Source organism: Miniopterus natalensis, chromosome 5 (genome assembly GCF_054644295.1).
Source record: "Miniopterus natalensis isolate mMinNat1 chromosome 5, mMinNat1.hap1, whole genome shotgun sequence".
Taxonomy (NCBI): Eukaryota; Metazoa; Chordata; class Mammalia; order Chiroptera; family Miniopteridae; genus Miniopterus; species Miniopterus natalensis.
In genome coordinates, this window is record NC_142085.1 from 22,595,613 (window position 1) to 22,613,647 (window position 18,035).

General features: G+C 41.6%; 1 protein-coding gene across 1 annotated transcript in view; it reads left to right on the top strand.

Moving 5' to 3' along the window:
* Positions 1-1,158: 1,158 nt before the first annotated feature.
* PAQR8 (progestin and adipoQ receptor family member 8) overlaps positions 1,159-18,035 on the top strand; it is a 29,267-nt gene continuing 12,390 nt past the window's right edge. The window contains exon 1 of the mRNA XM_016209828.2: positions 1,159-1,195. The gene's annotated coding sequence lies outside the window, so the exon portion shown is untranslated. The remainder of the gene's footprint in view (positions 1,196-18,035) is intronic.

Genomic DNA, 18,035 nt, shown 5'->3' on the forward strand with positions numbered 1-18,035 from the left:
ATCCTGCCATGTACTCAAATGCCATGAAAGGAGATAATGGCTGTAAAAGTACTTGGTGAGTTGCAAACTGATAGGATAGAATGATATTACTGTGTGATATTACTGTTGCACTTATAAAGTACCAAGAAACAGTACAGCATGGTAAGTTAGACTATAACCGTGGTTCTTAATGTGGAGGAGGAGTGATTTTGCCCCCCACCACCAGAGGACAGTTGCCAATGTCTGGAGAAATGTTTTATTGTCACAGCTGGAGGGGGGAAAGGATGTTACTGGCATCTTATGGGTAGAGGCTAAGGATCTTCTGATGCACAGGGCAACCCTTTACAACAAAGGATTATCCAATCAATCCCAAATGTCAATAGTGCTGAGAAACCGTAGACTAGAGCATGGGATCTAGAGTAGGGATCAACCTGCATTAGCATCGTAGCACCACCAGTTATTACATGCACAACCCTGGGTGAGTTCCTTAAACCTGAGAATCTATACAGTGCATATTCTGAACAGATATTGTGGAATTAAACGAGGTACTTAGCACACAAAAGGCATACAGTCAATGGTAACTCTTGGTGTTATTATGTTTGGTTAGTAAATCCAGGGACTATGTGCCTCACACAGACCCAGCTTTGTTTTGTTTTTTAACCAATTGTGTACAGAAACAATACAGGTTGCTTGATCCCATCCATGTGTCCAAGAAAAGGGCAGGGACATACACTGACAGCCTCCAGCATTTGTGGTACCTTCTGTATTCTGGCCCAGGTTCTGCCCTGGTTCTGTAGGCTGCAGATCACTCCAACCAGGTAAACAGGACCGTCCCTCAGACCTCTCCTCTGTAGAGCAAAGATGAACTGAAGATGGAGGAGCTTTCTGTTTCATCTGGGCTACACCCCAGGTGTGAAGCCCCCTTCGACTGAACTTATCACCACCCTCTACTGAAACCCCTGTCTGTGCATGGTCGGAGCAGGCAAGGCGATCTGACAGTTTCCCTTTACTTTCCCTTAGCCCCTCCTGCTCAAACATAAAGTTTTTGTAGGGGCCCTTCTCTCTTTGCAGAGTCCTCCAAATCCATTCCAGATTTTGCTGTGCAGGGAGTTACCCAGCCATCTGGGAGGAGAAAGGGGGCCTCCCATAACGCCCAGGCTCCACTTTGATCTTCTTTCCTTTCTCTGTTTTCCAGGAGCACACTGAAGCCACATGAGTAAGTAATCCACTCACAGTTACCAGTAGAGCTTCAGCAGGGTGGGAGTGGGGCGGCATCCCCAGGAGCAGAGAGTGTTTAGCAGACAGGGATGTAAGTAATTTACCCCGTGGTGTTGTAGCTGTAAGCTAGATGGAAACCACTGGTTCTGTGGTGCTCAGTCCTGGCTGTGCAATAGAGTCATCTGGGGCTGTCTAAGAATTGCCCAGTCCCCACTCCAAACCACTGATTCAGAATCTCAGTGGGTAGGGCTGGGGCATCAGATTTTGTTGTTGTTCTTTGAAAGTCTTTAATTTTGTTAAATCTTTGTTCGTCTTTAAAGTAAAAAGTTAAAATAAAAAATAATAATTATGTGGGTTACATAGAGGTGAAATGGAGTATCCTGGAAAGAGAAGAATTAGATACAAGTAGTTTAAACAAAACTATCAGTAGTATTTTGCTAATTGCCTTTTAAATGTTAATAATATCTACCTCAAAAAGGGGCACTGCTTTCATTACCAAAGTCAACATTCATGCTTCTCAGATTATTCTGATGCCCAGTAAGAGTTGAGGGTCAGGACTATGCCTTGTGAGATGAATGACCTACATTTAAAAAGAAAAAAGAAAAAAAAAAGAGAAATTAAAAATATCAAAGTAACAGTATTATTTTGTTAAGCTTTTGTTTTAGTGATCAATGTATGCCTGTTTGCAATGTAAAATATGTTTCTTCTAATGGGTTACCGTAAAAAGAAGTCAGAAAGCCCGGCCGGGCGTGGCTCAACGGTTGAGCGTTGACCTGGGATCCAGGCGATCGGGGTTTGATTCCCGGTCTGGGCACATGCCCGGGTTGCAGGCTCGATCAATGACTCTCTTCTCATCATTGATGTTTCTATCTCTCTCTCTCCCTCTCCTTTCCTCTCTCTGAAATCAATAAAGATATATTTAAAAAAAAAAAAAGTCAAAAAAACATTGTTTTAGAGCCTTAGATGTATTTAATGAATATTGACAAATTTACCTCTTGGGATATTTCTATGCGGGCATCTGCAATACAACTTCTGCATCTATCCTGTGAGGCGTAGAGAGGAGGGAGCATCATACTGATTTTTTTACAGATGAATGGAACTTGGAGTTGAAGAGGGTAAGAAGTTTGTCCAAGTCACAATGAGAAAATGTCAAAAACATGGACCCAAACCCAGGGCTTCTGACTAGTGCCACAGGGCTCTGTCCACAGACCCTGTGTAAAGGAACTGCAAGTAGACTATGAGTCTGGCTTGAACACTGCAAAAATAATTACTGATGGACCACTTACTAGTGTCAGGAAATATATTTATATTACCTCACTTAACTCTCAGAACAGCTCAAGGATATTACTGTTGTTAGCCCCTTTTCACAGATGAGGAAACTGAGGTGCAGAGAGGTAGTGACTCGCCCAAGGAGCAGAGTTCTGACAGCAAGGCCACATTCTGTATTTGTGCTCTCTGCTGCCCCAGTACTAGTTTGTTGGCATTTCTCTAAATTCTAGACTCCTGTCTCTAGGGACAGTTTAAATACCAGGGAAATGGCCCTGTGTCTTAGTCAACTCCGGCTGCCATGACACCACCACAGACTGGGTACCTTGAACAACAGAAATGTATTTCCCACAGCTCTGGAGGTTGGGAAATACAAGATAAAGGTGCCAGTAGGTTTAGGTCCTGGGAGGGCCCTCTTCCTGGTTTGTAGACAGCCACTTTCTTTTTTTTCTTTCCTTCTAAAAGAATTACTTAATTTATTGATTTAGAGAAAGAGAGAAACATTGGTTTGTTCCACTTATTTATGCATTCATTGGTTGTTTCTTGTCTGTGCCTTGATGGGGAATTGAAACCGAAACCTTGGTGTATGGGGACAACACTCTAGCCAACTGAGCTACCCAGTCAGGGCCAAGGGCCACCTTCTTGCTGTGTCCTCATGTGGCAGAGAGACAAAGAGACAGACATTGGGCACTGAGTGAAGGCCCTAGAGGGCAAAGAAGTTAGCTCTCTGTCCCTTTTTTCCTACTGTACGCATCCTGGGGCCCCACCCTAATGACCTCATCGAAACTTAATTACTTCCCTAAGGCCCCAGATTCAAATACCATCGCATTGGGGATTAGGGCTTCAACATAAGCATTGGAGAGGGGTGGAGGTGCAAACATTCTGTTCATAACACTCTGGTACCTGTAACTTCCATTCACCTTTCCTTATATGTGTGGCTGGAAACCCTCACCCCGACCCACCCAATAATTAAGGGAGGAAAGCCCTCTCTGTTGCCCAGACCTACCTTCTGGACACTTGTTTAGGTTGTTTGTGATACTTATTGGCGTGAGTTACTGAAATTCATGCTGTGGCTTGGATAGTCCTGGCTGGGGAGGAACCTGAACACTGACCCTTGTGGAGTGAGATCTTGATGGGCTTCTCAGTGGTCTGAGAACCAGAGGATATCTTGTTTGTTCATTTGACCATTCATTCATTCACTCACTCATTCATCCATCCATCCTTTCATCCATCCATTCATCAAATATTAAGGGCCAGGGTCTATTCTATACACTGAGGATAGGAAGTTGGGCAAAAATGCAATCCCTACCCTTATTGAGGTTATGGTTTACAGGTAAGTTTTAGATGTTACCCTCCAATTCAAAGATAAACAGGAGAAGGTATTTATCATGGCTTTTAAATACTTGTGTGCAGTGCCAAAGCAAAGCTCAGGCCACATGTCAATAGGAGGAGGACACTGGTTACCTCCTCAGAAAGTTGGAGTGAAAGAATTAGACTTCACGTTGCCACACATGATGTTTAGAAAGCACAGTTCTCCAAAGGTTGGGAACTGCTCTCTGCTGTAGTAAGTCAGCTGGGTTGGATAATCAGGTTGCGTTAAGCCTGGGGCTTCAGGAGGACTTTTCTTCCTTGCCTGTCTGGGAGGGTACAAACTTCCAAGCTGTCCAGATAACTAGTAACTGTCCCTATTTTCTTATATGAGGAGGATTCGCTACTGTATCAGAGTGCTGTTTGTCAAATGAGTGAATCAGTAATAATTATGGTGAATGTTAGTATATAATAGAGGTAATGGTAAACATCAGGATTTCAAGATGAGTCCACCCAGAGAAGAACCAAGGCTAGCTCTCCCCCTTTTCCAGGCTGAGCCTGTTCCTGACTGTAACCAATCCCCAGTTCGTAGGACTGTAAGAATTTGAAGATCAGAGGTAGGGTTATTGGTTTAAGAGGTTTTTGTTGGTCCTGAGATACAGATAGCATTAAGGGCAATGACATTTATCCTTCTAGGGTGATATAGTCCAAGATTAAGAAGAGCAAAATAGAAAAAAACAGAAAATTTGTTGCTTTTCATCAGTAGCTTAAAACTATGTATTTTCCCTATTGGCTGCTCTTTGGAGTCTAAGAGAACACCCAAGGTTCAGTATAAGTCTATAGTCAAGAAACTGGATGAAGGCTACACTTACCCAAACCAGTTGAAAATGGAATTAAAATACACTTACTGTGTCCAACATTGCCTGTAGATCATACTTATATGAGAAATGAAACTTTTTGCTGGTGAAAACTATTGTCTCATTTTCATTTTAGGCTCATTCTGAAGAGAATTGGTAAAGTTGTATAAAATATGGAAGGAAAGGGAAGATGATATAAAATCAGCATTAGAGTGTAATGGCTCTTGAATTAGGAAATTCCCCATGGTATATTTTAACTCTGTCCACATAATTCATTCCAGGAGTCCCATCTTAGCTTTTCTATTCCTGCACTTAGGCAAGATAAAGACATTAATATTATTCTCGGGTTGCCAGGAATCCTGAGCACTTTCAAAAATGGAATTAGTCAGTTTCTTGCTTGGCTAATCCTGAGGTTGGAATTGGCTGCAGTACTCGAATGTCACCCAGACAGACAGGTTCAGGTAAATCTCCAAAAATGACATTGAAACTGGACAGCATTTCAGGAAGTTGGAAACTGATTCATCAAATCTCAGTTTGGTGCAGAGGTTCAGGTTAGTTCATAAAGTGCTGTAGGTATTTCTTGGATCAAATGGCCTTTTCTCTTTCTCTTTAAATCATCCTATGTGATGACTAAAGTCTTCGCTAATGGAGTTCCGGCTTTATTATTTATACCTGTTTCATCCATCGATCTTCTCAACAACATATATACAGTGGATATTCAGCAAGTGTTTCACAGTAGTAAAAGAATGACCTTGCTAAAATTGAATTCGGCCATATTTTTCTCATGACTTTTTAAAATAATTTTTTAAATATAAAAGATACTGTCATAAGACATTTATAGAAGGAGAAGAGGGAACCACATAGGAGAGTACATGCAGGTATTGATGACAGTAACATAGTTATCTATACATCAGCTCTGTGAAGAAGATTGAATACATTTGCATTAAAATTTTTTCACATGAAAGAAAAGAATGTTAAACCATTTATAATTATGTGTCTAGGATATGTCTCATGACCTGGAGAACCACTCTGTCTAAATATGTAACCAAATTCCAAAGGAGGTAATTATAATACATCCATTTGTACGTGAAGGCGTACAGAGATGTAACATTGCTGCTATTTATTGAGCAATGACTATGTGTCAGGCATTGTGCAGTGCACTCTGTTTACATTCTCTCTAATCCCTGAAACAACCTTAGGAGGGAGATATTCCAATTTACCCAGGAGAAAACAAAGATGAAGTGGCCAGCCCAAGGCCATTACAGTTAGTGTCATGGCTGGGATTAGAGATTCTTTGTCTTTGAGAAGCCATGGGGCAGATGAGGTTGAATTTCGTTCTCACAAGGTGCATATCTAGCCTGGAGTGGTCCAGGGTGGCATTTCCTGTCCCTCCATCTCATTATCTTGTCTACGTGATTCCAGAAGCCGGGAGTTTGTGGGGCTGACTCTGGATTTATATATGTGGCTCCCTGGACCTATTGAAGGCATAGACTGCGGTGGCAGGGCAGGGACTGGGGAGGTGCGTTGAGCTATTTTTCATTATTTCCTGTGCCTACAAAAAGGCATATATGTGGGTCAAAGAGTTGCACAGGCCATTAAAACTTGTAAGTGCTTTGCTTTCAGCTGGGCAATAAAAGCTCAATTTGGAGCCACCCACCACCTCATCTAAACTCTGATTCAAAATTCTGACTTGTGCTTATGTGTATCTGACTAAAAGATATGGGATAGTGAATATTTAATGGATGTGGTTGATTTAGAAAACTTTCAAAGCATAGAGAACTAATAATAATTTAAAACAGGTTTGATGGTGAAAAGATTGGGCAATAATAAAGATTGTGCCTAGCCCGGCCAGACGTGGCTCAGCAGTTGAGCGTCAACCTAGGATCTAGGCGATCGGGGTTCGATTCCCAGTCGGGGCACATGCCTGGGTTGTAGACTTGATCAATGACTCACTCACTCATCATTGATGTTTCTATCTTTCTCTCTCTCCCTCTCCTTTTCTCTTTCTGAAATCAGTAAAGATATATTAAAAAAAAAAAAAAAGATTGGGCCTAGAGTGACAGTGAAGTTCTCAATGCAACTCCCCCCTGCCCCGCCACCCGTTGCTAGCCCCAGAACCACCCCGTCTCAGAGGCAGGCTGCTGTCGAGGTGCTTTTTTGACCTAGCAACAATGCCTTCAAGAGCCTCTCTGATTTATAACAGATTCCATGTGTTGAACACATGCTGTGCGCTAGCAGTTTTACCTGTATTATCTTCTCTCTTGAATTTTCTGTTATAGAAAATTTCCAACAGCGGTGGATGGAATGGTATAATACCCTCCCCCCGCGCCCCCCCACCCACCCACACACAAACACAAGCCGGTCTCTCAACTTCAACAATTATCAACTTAGGGCCAACTTCTTTTGCATGTACCTTGCCTCCAGATGATTTTGAAGTAAACTGCAGACATCATATCATTATTTGTGAGCATTTCAGAATGTATTTATAAAAGATATTGATTCTTTTATTACCATTCTTTAAACTTCACTGCAATCCTGCCAGTCAGGTATCTTATATCCTTATTTTACGGATGAAGATGAGACACAAGGAGGTTAAAAGTGTGCCCAAGGTCACGCAGCTTGTAAATGACAGAGTCAGAATTCAAATCCAAGTTCCCTGTCTCCAGGGCCCATCCTATTAACCACCATCTAGATGGTTGCAACCAACCCCTCTGCTTAGCTGATCCTCCAGGATGGAATCAGACCAGAAACACGACTGTTGATTTCTGTGAATTCAACCACCCGGCCACTACAGCAAATTGATCTTTTCAGGTACATAGGGACAGAATGGCTGTGAAAGGCTTGGAATTGTCATCTCCGAGAATGAAAGCCTGAAATATTAGTGAATCCAACTTGGGCAGAAAAACTGATAAAGTACCATGATTGTGAGAGTGTTTGAGATGTTGGAGAAACCCACAGTGAATAGGACTTGACAGAAAATATGACAGTCACTAGGCCACAGATGCCAAGGGAAGTAAAAGGCTTCTTAAAATGAATTTTCCTTTGGTTTTCTCCCTTGGCAGAAGGGATCAAAGTCTTCCCCCGGAGTCTTTTCAGTTTGTTTCAAGCACAGCTCATTGTGTTTATTTGTCTCCAGGATCACGTCTGCCTCCTCTCCCTTGCTTCGTCTAAGGCCTCTTGCCTGCTGTGCGTACTGTGACTGCCAAAGGCATTCTCCTCACCTGGGAGCCAGTTGGCTGACAACACAGAGTAGATGTTGGGAGGCCAACTCTGTCTCTCCAAGAGATCTGACTTGGCCTCTGGTGTTCCTGCCCACCTCAGGGGAGAGGGAGACAGACTAGGAAAAGAATCACGCCGTTTGCCTTGTGCACACCCACTTGGTCCATCAGTGTTCAGAACAAAGCAGACAGCAAGTGAATGCTATTGATTGCTCCAGAGAGCTTTGCTAGTTCAAGTTCAAGCAACTGAGTCTCCATTTTCCCTATTGAAACAAGCATCGCATTGACTTAGCTACTTAGCACTTTCCTTTGTCTTTGGGATCACTGACATTTGCTTGGTTCTCAACCCTCAGCCTCTTTTCCTTTCCCCTGCCCCACACAATCCCATCACAGAAGTCATATAACTGCTGGAGAACCACCCAGCTCCTTCCTAACCCTCTTGCCCGTGGAATATAAAAAGTGGTACTTGGTGAGGTGCTGTGGAGGTGCTTGTCAGGAAGAGCGTAGGAATTCCACCTTTGGCTCTCTCTGGGACATGGCAGCGAGGACCTCGGCCCTTGTCCATTTCCTGGGATCGTGGTGTGCGTTTTTTTACATTTATTGTAAATATTTCAAAGTAGTTTTTTATCACTGATGTGACTTCTGTTCTTTTAAAAAGCCAAGCGGGGAAACAGTGGAGTACGGGTTGCTTAGGTCTCTGTAGTAGAGTCTGCTCAGGGATGGCATATACCTGGCTCTGTGCCCCAGCTCTCTCCTGAGCCTGGTGTCCCCCGAGAGCCTGTGGTGGACAAGGTTCATCCGTCACAGCACCTCTTCCTCTGAGCTCAGCCCAGGCCTGGGATGCCTCTCAATCTGGGACTCCAGGAAGCCCTTACCAATCAGATTGGCATGAGGGTTGAGATCTATTTGCTGTTTCCCTAACAGAGGGAAAGGTCTGGAAAGCCCTTCCCACACTAAAACCCCATGAGCCTTTGTTGTGGTCACATCTTTTGGTCACTAACCGCTAGGGACCAGCTCTCTCCTCTTTCACCAAGAATCAGATCAAAGGGAGGGAAAATGTTACCACCCAAGAATGCTAAGCCCTTTTGGAGAGCAGATGACAGGGGGAAATGTTTTAAACGTTGATGGTTCTTGGAGAATTTGGGGCTTGTGACTCTCCCTTTTGAACCCACAGTAGGTCTATGCATTGGTTGGTTAATCAGTAAGACCAATTAAGTGCATTCTTCTTATGGGAGAAATGGCATGCTTAGTGCTTAAGAAGAATATAAAGGAAATGGAGGCCCAGAGCCTGTGCTGAGGAGTTCCTAATCTGGTACAGCAGTTGTATTAGGCTGAATTTAGATTCAGTGTATTTTAATGAGGTGCAAAAGCAAGAAGCTTAGTGCCTCATAATTAATTCACTCTTAGATGGCTCACAGTTCTCTTTACTTTTGAAGAAACTTGGAGGGTCTTAAGATAATGCCTATGAAGCAACAGGATTTCCTTGATAGAAGATGTATTAACTGTTCACAACCACATTATAGATACAGATAGTGCACTAGACTGTAGCAATGACTTGGGCCAGTCTGTAGTCACCAGAAAGCAGGTAATGCATTACCTGCTGATAAATTGTGCTGGCAGAAGCTGTGCGAGCTGCTCCCAGCCAGCTTGCCCCCCGGGAAGATTGACAGAGGATGCCAGGCTGCTGTCTGGGTGGTTAGGATCAGGCTGTGTGTGCACAAGTGTGGTTTTCTCTTGTTTTAATCGACAGGATGTTCTTTTACCAACCCCTTCTCCCCCCCCCCCCCCAAAAAAAAAACCACACAGTCAAATCAAGGCTCATTCTGGAATGCTTTGGTTTACTGTGAAGGACTGGCAGAGGTCTTTTTCCATTTCAGAAGTCTCAACTGGATACAGGTGAAACAAGCACTAGATTGGCCAAATATTTTAAAGGTATTTTTTAAAGAGTCAGGTTAGATTTAGAGCTGCCCCCCTCCCTTCCTCTTAAGTGTGTACTTTTATCTAGCATTTCTTATCTAAAAATCAAATGCAAGCTGAAATCTCTTCTGGCTTACTATTATTCTTTACTTTCTCCATCTTTTTGGATGTCATATGAAAAGAAAGCCAAACAAACAAACACATCGTTTGTGTTGTTATTTTGGAATAACAAGTAGTCTGAAGTAGTCAGATTCTCTGAAGGGGATGAATGGCTGGTGAGGCTGAAATAGCGAGCTGTAGAATAATTGCAACTTTCAGTAGATACTACAACCCTTTGTCCAAGGGAGCTCGGGGATGTTGGAAATGAAACTGTAAGTACTGACCTTGAATTTTCTGGTAACAATAAGTGCTTGTCTCTTCCCAAGACCATATGATCTGTGGAACTCTCTGGAATAGCTTCTGGCTAGTACTGTATCTTTTGTTTTCTAAAAGACACCCAGGACTTTAAAATGTGCCTTTTGGGGTTAAAATTCTCTCATTGAAATGTATCTTATTTGAATGTTAACTTCATGGGGAGCTTACGTAATGCTGGCTTTTACATACTGAGTGAGCTTCAACCTGGGAAGTGATACTTTCTGGACCTGCAGTCATCTTGTCTTAGGCTTGTAATTACATTATTTTATTTTTCCGACTTTAATTCAGAAATCTTAAGTCGTTGGCCTTTATTATCCTCCATTTCCAGATGGCACTACTGGTGCCAGAAGGATTGTGGTTTATTTTTAATTATATGCTTCATTTAATTTGATGAGAGCAGCGTTTGGGCCTTCTGCCTTCCAGCTTGCTTTGCTTCCACAATCAATAGAACCTCAAAAAAGAAAAAGTTGTCTATTTTTAAATGGAGTTTATAGTGAATGTGCCTTATTGATATTAATTGCAGTGTATCTACTAAAATATAACTTTGATTAATCAAAGTCTTCAAGTAAGCTATTTTTTCCTGACATAGTCCACTTTGAAAAAACCCCCACATCAAATCACAGGGAAATAAGGTCTTCTACAACTTTTGTTTAAGATCAACTTCCCAGTAGGGCTGTTGGCTTACCAGAGACACCATCCAGTCTTCTTGACCATTGGTACCTCCATTATCCCAGCTGCAGAATGATCACTGAGATCCAGAAGGAGATGAAGGACTTGGACAGTTCTGAATTATCAAAATTATTTTCACTTACTCATTTAGTAAACAAATACATTTTAGAATGATTTTCAGTAAGTGAAGCTGATACAGCATTTCCTGAATAGCGCAGAAGCTCAGGGCATTGCCTTTGGAGCAAGACTTCCTGTATACAGATTCTGGCTCTGCCACTTCCTGACTGGGAGACTTTGGGCAAGAGACTTAACCTGTTTCCTCATCTGTGCTCTGTGGAAGAGGGAGAAATCTTCCTCTCTTCTTCTAGCTTTTTTTAGCAGGTCTAATCATTAAATCAACAACCAGAGACAGCTTAACAAGAGAAAATAATCAACTTTAATCACTTATGTAAGCATGGGAACACCATATACATAAGAATTTCATGCAGCACTATTTACAGTAGCCAGGATATGGAAGCAACCCAAATGCCCATCAATAGACAAGTGGATAAAAAAGCTGTGGTACATTACTCCACTATGCCATAAAAAAGAATGAAATCTTACCATTTGCGACAGCATGGATGGATGCTAGGTGAAATAAGTCAGTCGGAGAAAGACAAATACCATGTGATTTCACTTATATGTGGAATCTAAAGAACAAAATAAATGCACAAATGAAACAGAAACAGACTCATAGATACAGAGAACAGATTGACAGTTGCCAGAGGGGAGGGGGATTGGGGAGCTGGGTGAAAAAGGTGAAGGTATTGAGAAGTACAGATTGGTAGTTACAGAATAGTCACAGGAATGGAAAATATAGCATAGGGAATATAGTCAATAATGTAATAACTATGTATGGTGCCAGGTGGTTAATGGAAATATCAAGGGGAACACTTTATAAAGTATATGGTTATCTAACCACTACACTGTACACCAAAACTAATACAAAACAATATTGAATGTAAACAGGAATTGAAAAAAATTAATTAAAAAAAGTTGCAATCTCAATGAGCTATATTAAAAAAAGAAGTTCAGACAGAAAGGTAAGGTAAAAATTATGTATATGTAACATACTGAGAATGAGGTAAGGTGCCCTGGGGCTTCAGAGGGGTGGAGGGTAATTCCAGGACCATAAGAAGAGCAGATGTTCAGTAATTCGGTGTTTGCCCTGCCATATAGATAGATCATACAAGCTACCTCTGGTAATGACTCTTATGATGGACAGTGCCCCTAAATTAAATTCTTTAAGGGAGAGATAAAAGTTTTTTGTGTGCCTGCAGGGTCTTGGTTTCCTTTAGCTCAAAATATCCACATACACATTAGCATATCTTGGGGAGGCCTGTTCTGAGCACCTTCAACTCCATTTTGTAGTGTTGTGAGGAATAAATTATTTAATAACATGCAAAGAACTTAGAACTGTGCCTAGCATAGAGTAAGTGCTCAATGTATGTGAGCCATTATAATAAAAGTGGCGACTGGATAAAGAGGAGGACCCGGTTAAGATGAAAGAAAAATGTGTGTCTGGCTTCTGGCTTGAGCACCTGGGTGCTGCCATTTACTGAGATAGGAGCAAGGAGCATGGGACAGAAGCAGGGTCAGTAGGGGGCGCTCAGTTCTCTTTTGGTTGTGTTCATTTTGAGCTGTCTTCATTACAAATGAGCAGATATCAAATGGGCATTGGCTATACCCCATGCCAGAGAATAACAACTTTTCTGTGTATTACAGATTCTCTCCTTGGTTTTCTTGTGAGCTCCGCAAAAAAAAGTAAATTCCATGTGCTACAGAATTCCCATCTGAATAATATTGAACATAATAATGGCACACAGTAGACACTGATCAAATGTTTGTTAAAAGGATAATTGATGTCATAAAGTCTTAAGTAGTTTGCCTGAAGATAACGTATACATACGCAGACATGTACACACACAGACATATTAGTTCAAAGCCAGATTGGGATTTTTAACATAGAAACAAGGGAAGTAAAGGCCAGTATACTTTCAGTATGTCTTTGATGAATATTTTCTGAGCACTTACTATATTCAAAGTACTATACTAGGTGAAGGGGATATATTAGTGAACAAAATAGACAAAGATTCTTCTGTTAATGAGGCATATATTCTGAACCAGCAGCAATGCTAGAGAGGACAGTTAATAAACATAATAAATAAAAATTATATATTAGCATCATACCTATTAGGATAGCTACAATTTAAAAAATAGGTAATAACAAGTATTGACAGGGTGCAGAGAAATCAGGACTCCTGTACACTGTTGGTAAGAATGTAAAATGGTGCAGCCATTATGGAAAATGGTATGGCAGGTGCTCAAAAAATTAAAAAGTAGAATTACCAATGACCCAGAAATTCCACTTCTGAGTATATACCCATAAGAATTGAAAGCAGGGTCTTAAAGAGATACATGAACACCTATGTTCTTAGCAGCATTATTCACAATGGCCAAAAGGTGGAAACAACCCAAATGTCCATCGACAGATGAGTGGATGAACAAAATATAGTACATACATATAATGTGATATTATTCAGTTTTTAAAAAGGAAGGTAATTCTGACACATGCTACACATGGATGAACCTGGTAGACATTATGCTGAGTGAAATAAGCCAGTCACAAAAAGACAAATCCCATATGATTGATTCTACTATATGAGGTATTGAAAGAAGTCAAATTCATAGAAACAGTAAGTAGAAGGGTGTCTGCCAGGGGTTGGAGGAAGGGAAGAATGGGGGGGGGAGTTATTTAATAAGTGTAAACTTTTAGTTTTGCAGAATGAGATTTCTGAAGACTGGTTGCAAAATAGTGTGGATGTTCGTAACATGACTGAACTATACACGTAAAGGGGGTTTAGATGGGGAATTTTGTTAGGTGTATTTTACCACAATTTTTTAAAAAGTATGAGGAAATGATAAAGTCACAAGGTAAAAACTACTATAGAAAACAGAGAAAGAGCAGAGTAAGGGAGTTCTAGAGTGCTGGGGAGGATGCAAATGCATTACTAGGTCAGCAGGGCTGTTGAGAAGGTGAGATTTGAGCAAGGCCTGGAAGGAGTTGTTTATCTCTTGGCTGCTGTTATAATCAGTGTCTGAATCTTCCAGGGCCCACAGGTGGTGTGTGGCAGTGCCGAGGCAATGATCAAGTGGTGTATATCTTTAAAGCTTACGTTGGTGGGCAGCAGCTGCAGAAACCATGGCCATGGGCATTTCAACTTGATTGGAAAAACAATCCGGGCACTCAGGTAGCACTTGCACAGATTATAATCAGATGTCATCTGAGACTTGAGGTTATGTTACAGTGAAGAGAAATGGCTGTTTTTATACTTGGCCCTTTCTAAAATGAAACTCTATAACCCAGAAACGACAATCAGGGGTTTGACTTTTTAGTTAGTCCTGAGTTTGTGTATTGTTGCTTAATCCTTTTTCCAATGTGAGTTTTACACTCCCTCTTGAGACTGGGATTTTCGAGGCTTCCGCTGACCTTTCTGTCAACCCCATAACTAGGGAGGGCAGCCCAAGGGCACTTAATTCAGTTATTCTCCACCTGGTAGCTCAGATGGCTGCTCGTAATAAATCCTGTGACCTGGACATGTTTTATTACTAATTTATGAGGCTGGGATAAACAGACAGCAACTTGCCATCCTTAAGCCAATACTTTGTACTCATGAAGAAATTGAAAGGTGTTTGTGGTACTGGATTCTTGAACTGATTTTTCTGCATGCCACTTTTTAACATTTTCCATATCTAATGCGCATGAATCGCTACTTTGGAACCAGGAGGAAGTCTCTCGCCATGTCCCCACCCCACTGAATTTGGAGCAGAGGTGAACACCTATGGGTAGGCAGGCACCTTTGTCCCTGCACAAGCCCGTCCCTGGCCAAGGATTCTGAAGCTTCAGAAGTGAGAAGCAGAGAGGTCTGCCCATACCTTAGGGCTGATTTGGATTAGGGCTTTGACCAGGTCGCTTAAATTCTCTGTGCTTGTTATTCTCGCCATCAAGTAACACAAACTAAAACTTTTTTTATTTTTTATTATTTTTCTTTTGTATTGAATTTTTTGCGGTGACATCGGTTAATAAAATTATACAGGTTCCAGGTGTACAGTTCTATAATACATCATCTGTATATTGTATTGTGTGTTCACCACCCCAAATTTAAAAACTTTTTGGAAAGTTTTCTAAAGGAAGAAGCATGCACAGCCAGTTACTACACAATGCCCCGGAGTGCATTGGACGTGCTCAGTGCAACAGGATGTGTTTCATTCTGCTTGAGGCCGTTGCTAAACTTCACAGAGGAGATTATATCTCAGCCTGAGTGTGAGAGGGAACAGGCTTTGCCAGGCATAGAGGGGTACGATTAACATTGGCAGTGAGATGTGTGTGGCTTGTTCAGGGAACCAGGACAGTCTATTCTTCTGCCTTTCCATGCAACAAGAATAAAAAACTAGGTCTCCTGACTCCTGCTCCAATGCTTTTTACTTTTCTTTTCCTGCGTGGCCTCTCTATTTCCTGCATCTCTGTTTAGGCATTCTTGGGCACAAAAGTAGCAATCAGTGGTAGGGAAAAGATAGACCAAAAGTGAGCTGATGATTGGAAATCAGTTAACAGTTTAAATACTGTTCAGGAGCCCTACCACTCTGATGAAACACACACAGATAAACAACAGCCAAGGAAACGTTGACAAATGCCTCAGGTTTTCATTCTCTCAGGTCCCACCAGTTTTGCCTTTAGAAGCAAAGAGGGCCAAAGGAGAGTCTTATTTCACTTTGTGTTGGAACAATTTTCTATTGACACATTCTGGGGCACCTTTAGTTTGATAGTTGCTGATAGGAGAAATAGCGAATGGGCAAGTCAGTGTTCCTGCCTCAAGGAACTTGCAACCCAATACGTAGGAGAGACAAGGCTCTCTGCACACAGCAGTGGGGCAGCCTTCGGGTTGGATGTTCTGATACCAAATGTGTGGATAGGTAGGTAAGTGTTCAAGGAGCAAAGAAATCAAGATGGCTTGGAGAAGACTTCTTCATGGCCAGCGTGGAATAGCATAGGCCTTGCAGATATCTAAAAGGAACTGAGAATGAAGCGACTTGCTTGTTTTTAGTAGCAAATAAAAAGCCTTAGCCTTGGGACCACTCCGAGAGTGTACTGCATGAGCTGCAAACGGGTTAACTGTTCATAGCCAGGAAACCACATTCCTTATGTAGTGCTCCAGCCCAGACTTAATTTGCTTTCAGATCCTTCTGCTATGGAAAATCCATTTCCAAGATTGATTTCCTGCTAGTGGGAATCTGCAGTTTGTTTCAGGGTTCACCTAGGCTGGTCCGGGTCCCAGCAGGTTTGCAGATAGGAGATGAAGCTTCCTGCAGTAGAAGGGCTAGATCAAGCCGAGAGGCTGTGTCGCTGAAGCCGGCCCACTCTAATGAGGCCGATAGTTACACTCTTAGGGAAAGTCCAGGGAGACTCCTGTCCCTAGGCTTTAATTAATGGGCATTTCAGATAGCAGAGCTCGCCTTTACCCAAACAAGAAGTCTCTGAAGAGACTTCTGATCACCTCCAGCTAACCTGCTGATTGACCTTAGGCTGCTGCAGTGTGTTCCAAACTTCCCAGCTCATCTAAATTCCTCCTCTACAATAAAACACAGGTACTGTTCATTGCACTTGGAAGATGAGTTCTGTGTCTGTAATGCTGTGTTTAGAAAATAGTACCTGCTGAAGTGAGGAGATTGGCTGAGACATGGAAAGTATAGGGAGTAACAATAAAGAAAATTCAGTCCTAGCTGTTTTGGCTCAGTGGTTAGGGCATCAGCCTGGGGACTGAAGGGTCTCGGGTTCAATTCCAGTCAAGGGTATGTACCTCAGTTGCAGGCTCCATCCCCAGCCCTGGTTGAGGTTCATGTGGGAGGCAGCCAATCCATGTGTCTCTCACATCAATGTTTTTCTTTCTCTCTCTCTCTCTCCCTTCCACTCTCTCTGAAAAAGCAATGGAAAAAATATACTCAGGTGAGGATTTTAAAAAAAAAATTTCAGACTCGATGACCATGCTCCTTGGTATTTGCCCTAATGAGTTGAAAACTTATGTCCACAAGTGGATGTTTTTGGCAGATTTCTTCATAAGTTCAAAACTTGGAAGCAAAGAAGTTTTTATTCAAGGAGGCAAATGGTTAAATAAACTGGTAAATTTAAATGAATATTGCTAAGTGAAAGAAGCCAATCAGAAAGGCTACACACTGTACGATCCCAACTATCGGACATTCTGGAAAAGGTAAAACTATGCAGACAGTAAAGAAGATCAGTGATTGCCAAGGTTAGGTGGGAAAGTAGGGAGCACAGGATTTTTAGGGCAGTGAGACTATTTTGTATGATACTGTCATGGTAGATACGTGTCATTACACATTTATCCAAATATTTGTCAATATTATGGGGAGTTGGAAAGGAACAAACTCAGAGGTGGGAAGGTCACTGAGCCCAGAAGGTCCCATGTGTTCCTGGCACATCTGTGGCACACAGGGTACCTCACCTTCTTTATAGACAGGGTTAGCCACGTCAGGTACCCACATGGTCAGGTACTTACTCAGCTATTAAGGCCATTTGGGTTTGTGTGCTGTGGGAGAATTTTAACAACATTGTATATACTAGCTTTCTCAACCTAAGAGAACAGGATTGCGGCCTTAACAGTAGATATTACATGTTTTTTACCCTTCACCCCCCCCCCCATCATACCATTAGCTTACATTTTGGCAAGTTATTAAGTTTCTTCTGAAAGTATTTTTATTAACATGGTGTGCTAAGTAGTTGAGCTCAAAATATACAGAATAATGCGTATGTGTATATATTCCTTTATAATGCTGAGAGTGGGGTTTTTTTCAGGGAGAGTGTCTGTTTTACCAAGTTTTACATATTTATGTCACATATTTTTATTTGTAGAATAGCAATAACTATTTTTCCAATTACAAAAGTAGTAAATGTTCATTGTTAAAAGGTAGTATAATGATAGTATCTATTCCAGAAGGAAAGTAAAATTCCCTACAGTCCCACGTGGCACTTACCAAAATCTATAGTATTATATGCAATTCCATGCTTTCTCTGTACCCTATATATATATGTTTATGAAAATGGGACACAAAATTTTAATCTGCTTCTTCCTTG